Consider the following 6,000-nt stretch of genomic DNA (forward strand, 5'->3'; position numbering starts at 1 on the left):
TTGGCACGAGTGCATTCCGAGTATTTGACTGCCGCTGTAGAGAATATTTGACTGCTGCTATACATTCCCAAGTGACGATAAGCCTCTTTCGTCGACCAGTCGTTTGTGATAGCCGAGCAGCTTCTGAAAAAGAGCCGTATAGCTCAGCGGGAGCCTGAGCTGGTAAAACATATATAGTTAATTAGGTGTAGTCGAACATCTTCTTGGTTCTTTCGGTAAAATCACGTAGAAATTATACGTGACTTTACCGAAAGAACCATGAAGATGAATCCCTGCAGTCACGAAAGCTTCAAATCGAAATATAGTTGAATAGTTTCAATAGTTTATAGTTAATATAGCCATGTGCTACAGCGCTGTTGATTGAAAACTGTCGCTATTACGGTGGCGACGCAGACGATGATGATGTTTAGATGGTGTCCCCGTAGTCTTGGCGGAGCGAGGCAGCGCTCACTCAATGCCATTGACGACCCCACACACTCATGTCAGAATATTTATTGATACTGGAGGAGGTATCCGATGAGCCATGAAGCTCTTTGTCGCAGATGTTCAGTAGGGGGCACGGGGTCAGAAAGTTACAACAAACACAACAAACAAGGCGGGAGTGCAAAGTGGAGATAAGGTAAAGAAATCACTAAAAATATAAAAACAAATAAAACACATTTTATTTTACTAGGTAGAGCCCACTGAGCTATTAACGCATTTTTCAGAAGCGACCTGGCCACAAATGATAGCTCAACGAAGTGGCTTATCATGAGGACATTGATAGCAGCTTGATAATCTAAATAATCGAGACGCGTGTTTCTAAATGTGGAGGGAAAAACCGGAGGACCCGGAGAACAAAACAATCCACGCGAGCACGAGGAGAGAGAGAGAGAGAGCAGACGTCAGGGTCGGCATGGAACCCACGTCCTCCTGCATTGCAGGTCACCCGATGCGCCCGCCCCTTGCAACACACAGCGCGACTCCGACACCCGCGGTTAATCACCCCCTTGATGAATGCCCTCCAGTCGGGGTCAGTTTGCCTCTCTCGTGTTGTGCAATCGCGATCCACCCCGCCCGCAAGTCGCTGGCATATTCACGGTTCAGCACACGTACAGACACACGTACAGACACACATACAGACACACATGCACACATACAGACACACATACACACACATACAGACACACATGCACACATACAGACACACATACACACACATACAGACACACATGCACACATACAGACACACATACACACACATACAGACACACATGCACACACATACAGACACACATACACACACATACAGACACACACACAGACACACATACAGACACACACATACAGAGACACACATACAGACACACACATACAGACACACATACAGACAACAACAACAACAACAACCGCCATTCGCCACTAAGTGGCGGTGACGTCACCACGACGCTTGTGCCAGGCCATGTGCACCCTGAGGCCACGTGAAGTGTCGAACGCCCGCTGACAGGAGGTCACGGGGCAGACCCAGGTGCCACGGGTCGACTGACCGAGATGACCGAGATGACTGGCTGATGCACCACCTGTGCCCCCTACTGTGCCAACTTGCTGTGCTTTAGCCACCCGGCGCTCCGCTCGTTGTTGTGAGCGTCGCTCCTCCGCCCTCCGTTGTTGTTGGAGGGCGACTGCCTCCAACTGCCCAGTAGCGTCCTTGACGAGCCTCCTCCACTGAGGCCGATCTTGACACCGCTGGTACCAGTCATCGGCAAGTCCACTCAGCTCCACGTCCTCCTGTACCACATCACTCCATCTCTTCTCCAGCCCGTGCCGCGCCCGTTTAGCCCCCTCGATCCGGCCGAACAAAAGCTGTTTAGGCATACGGTGGCTGGGCATGCGGGCTACATGACCCAGCCAACGCAGCCTTGCCTGCCGGAGGAGCTCACTGATGGGACTTTGCCCAGATCTTTCAAGGACTTGTGAGCTCCTCACACAATCCAGCCTGGTTAAACCCAGGATGGATCGTAGGCAGGCCAGCCTAAATGTTTCCAACCGGCGAAGATGCTCCACTAGGGGGGTCCACGTTTCGCAAGCGTAGAGAAGGGAGGGAATGACCGTGGCCGAGAAGACCTGAAGCTTCGTGCGGAGCGACAGACCAGGTAGCTTCCACACAGCGTTACGCAACCGATGAAAAGATATTGCCGCTCGACTGATTCGGAGTGAGACCTCTGCTGATAAACTGGAGCCGGTCATGAGCACACTGCCCAGGCATGGGAAACTCTCTACTCTCTCCACAACTGCCCCATCACCGATTGGGAGTTGTGGGGGCGGAGTGCCCGATGGTACAAAATACCCAGGCAGGTGCTTAGTTTTGGTGGGGCTGATGGTAAGGCCCCACCTCTTAGTGGCACACTCCAGTCTCAGCAGCAGCGTCTCCAACTCCTCTTCTGAATGAGCAGCTATTACCAAATCATCGGCATATATAACGTGGTTGACCAATAGGGAGCCATCCCTTGATCGCACCCGGGCGTCGATCAGCCTCCCATTATATCTGTACCAAATGGTAATTCCCCGGGTACAGCTATTAAAAGCTTCACGAACTACGCAGTCGAAATAGATGTTAAATAATGTGGGAGCCAGAGGACATCCCTGTCGCACCCCAAGGTGTACAGGGAAAGGCTCCGACTCCCGGCCACGTAGTTTTACCCGGGCCCGCTCACCATCATGAAGGTCCTTAATGATCGTGAGCAGAGGGTCAGGGACTCCGAAAGCACGAAGAACAACCCAGAGCCCAGTCCTACTGATGGTATCATAGGCCTTGACCAGGTCAATAAAGCAGAGATGTAGGTCTTTTTGGAATTCCCTACACCTCTGCTGTAGCAGACGGACAGAAAATATGGCATCTGTGCAGGACCGCTCTATCCTGAAACCACATTGGGGCTCCGCAAGCCTCTCCTCAGCATGCCTAGCAAGGCGATGTTGAATAATCCTTGCCAGGACCTTACCCGGCACACTGAGGAGTGAGATGCCCCTGTAGTTGTTACAGTCGGTACGGTCCCCCTTCTTAAAGAGGGGGACCACCAGGGCATCCTTCCAGTGCTGCGGAACCCGTCCAGTGGTCCAGACTGTTGTTATGATGTCATATAGGGCAGTCTGTGCACAAACGCCACCCTCCCTCAGCATTTCGCCTGGGAGATCATCTCTGCCCGGTGCCTTCCCTGGTCTCAGACTCCGGATCGCCCTCAGTACTTCCTCAACAGCCGGTACCTCAGCCAGCCACTCACAGGGGGTGACCTCTTCCAATATTTGAGGCACCGCAGCCTCAGCAGGGTTATCCCCACTTTGTGCCATGATGTTTTCCTGGCTGAGAGATTTTCCCTCCCCCAGGACCTCACAGAAATGCTCAGCAAATCTGCAAACCTGTTCCTGGGGGTCGGAGATTGGATCACCGTTTTTTCCTCTAATGATGGTAATAGGTGTGGCGCTGCAGGTTACTTTTTTGATGGAGTTAAATAGTGATTTGTGATCGCGGGCTACTGAGGCAGACTCCATCTCCTCAGCAACCCGCGACCACCACCCATCCTTACAGCGCCTCACGGCTCTCCGAACCTCCGAGCGAAGACTGCGGTAAACCTCCTCATTCTCTGACGTGGGATGCTGTAGGCGATGAGAGTGGGCCTGTCGCTTTTTCTCAATTAACCTGAACACCTCCTCCGTCAGCCAGGGTTCCCGGGGAGGTCTGGACCGCGTACCCAAAGCAGCCATTGCAGCTGCATGAGTCACAGTCTTAAACCTCGCCCATTTACCCTCGACATCAGGTGGAGTGGGGGACGATGCCAACCCCAGCTGCAAGCGATGATGAAATTCTCGCTTGCAACTTTCATCAGCTAGCTGAGACCAGGCCACTTTTGGTTGGAATGGGATCCTGGGTGTACACCCACCACCGGAGTGGAAGAATGGCAGGCGCATCTTACAGATGACTAGTCGATGGTCAGAGGGCAGATCAGCTCCACGGTAGGTCCTGGTGTCAAGGACATGGGCTCGCATCCGCTGGTCCGTCACTACGTAGTCCAGCAGATGTTCTTGCTTGGACCCGGCATGCATCCATGATGTTGTGTGGATGCGCCGATGCCGGAAGAGCGTGTTGGCAATTACAAGCCCATGGGCTGCACAAAAATCTAGCAGCCTCCTACCGTTATTATTGAGCTGATCTGGCCCATGCCTTCCAATCACTCCAGACCAGGTGCCAGCATCATGACCAACTCGGGCATTGAAGTCACCCAACAAGATGACTCTGTCCCGAGTGGCCACTTTAGCCAGCACCTGTGACAGGAGGTCATAGAAAGCGTCCGACTCATCGGCTTTGCCTGCATCCCTCCACGGATGTTCGTCTTCGGTGGGGGCATAAGTAACCACGACCACCACTCCTCGCCTCTGGTTGATGGGAAGGCGAGCCCAAAGTATCCTGGGGCTTACAGCTTCCCACACCTCACCGCCACGCTCCCACGCCCCCTTCATTCTTTTGTTCAGAAGAAGAGCCACACCCTGTTGTTTGGCAGTCTCCTGCCCCGAGTAGAGGACTGTCCACCCCTCATGGTGGCAGGAGCCAGAACCGGTCCACCGGACCTCCTGAATGCCACAGAGATCCAGGCGGTACCGGTCCAGCTCCCGACAGAGGAGTGGCAGCCTCTCCTCCGCAGTGAGCGTTCGAACATTCCACGTGGCCATCCGCAATGGTTTTTCGTTGTTTCTGGAGGAGCCCCGAGGGTTAAAATTCAATCTCCTGGCTCCGCCAAATGGGGTTTGGCCAGGAGACGTCATAAAAGCCTGACCCCCCGGGGCCTCCGGCACAAGCTTATTAATTACAGGTTTATGTTTAATTCGTAGTTTAGTGGTGGTTAATTGAAGGTGGAGGGGTTACCAGCCCCTCGCACCCGTCCAGAGCCCCCGTTTAGCCACTGTGGTGGTCACAGACGCCATGAGGGGAGAGGCCAATGGGCATTGGCCCTCCCCCCACAGCACTGCCCACGACAGTGTTGCCCGTCCGGCACCGCGAGGAGGTAGGAGGTTGTTTTGCCACATACAGACACACATGCAGACACACACATGCAGACACACACACACATACAGACACACATACACACACACACAGACACACACATTCACACATACATGCACACACATACAGACACACATACAGACGAGAGTCATCATCATCACGGTCCATGGGCAGAGTGCCCCCAGTCCGTGCCCACTGCAACATTTCGTCACTTGACTCAACTTCCCTGTGTATTGTCCCAATTTTCTCAAGTCGTGCTGCAACATCCTTCTGGTACCGACCTCTCGTGCCGTTTATCTGAAGTCGTCGTCGTTGCTCCCGTCGTCTCGTGCCGTCGTCACGCCATTCCTTGTCGTCACGGCAAATGCAGCCTCCGCCATGGAGCTCGCATTGGCATCGCCAGCCACAAACACCACTCTGTGCACGCAGAGTTCCACATCGATGCCGTGACACGAGCTCGTGCCACGGCATCGATGTGTTAGAACTCACGCCTGGCACGGGAACAACCGTGGAATCGCCCGTTTATTGATATGGATGCTTCCTACTTTAATTGACATTCAACGTAAATATATACAAGGTCAAACTCCGTGACGACTTGCTTTGTCTCTCTCTCCCGTGCCGTTCTACTCATTAGCGAGTAATCGTGACCGCGATGGTGACTCCACTCTCCGTATCTCGGGGCTCTGCGTCGGTGTGACACCGTGACTCACGGTGACATTGACACAAACCCTCCCTGCGGCCCATCACTGTCTCCGATGTTCCTTCCACTTTCACCAAACCTCAGAGGTGGAATCTCTTGGGGCTCCCTCTGGTGGAGGAGGCTCCGGCAATTGCGCGGCTCAGAGCGAGAGAGACGGAGAAACACATTCCTTCTTTACCAACACATTCCTGCGGAGGGAGCTGGTAGGAACGTCGGGTTGCTCGGTCAATGGCCAGGGTCAACGGCTGCGTGGTGTATTCCGCAAATA

Source organism: Lampetra planeri, chromosome 1 (assembly GCF_965212315.1).
Source record: "Lampetra planeri chromosome 1, kcLamPlan1.2.h2, whole genome shotgun sequence".
In the NCBI taxonomy this organism is placed as follows: domain Eukaryota; kingdom Metazoa; phylum Chordata; class Hyperoartia; order Petromyzontiformes; family Petromyzontidae; genus Lampetra; species Lampetra planeri.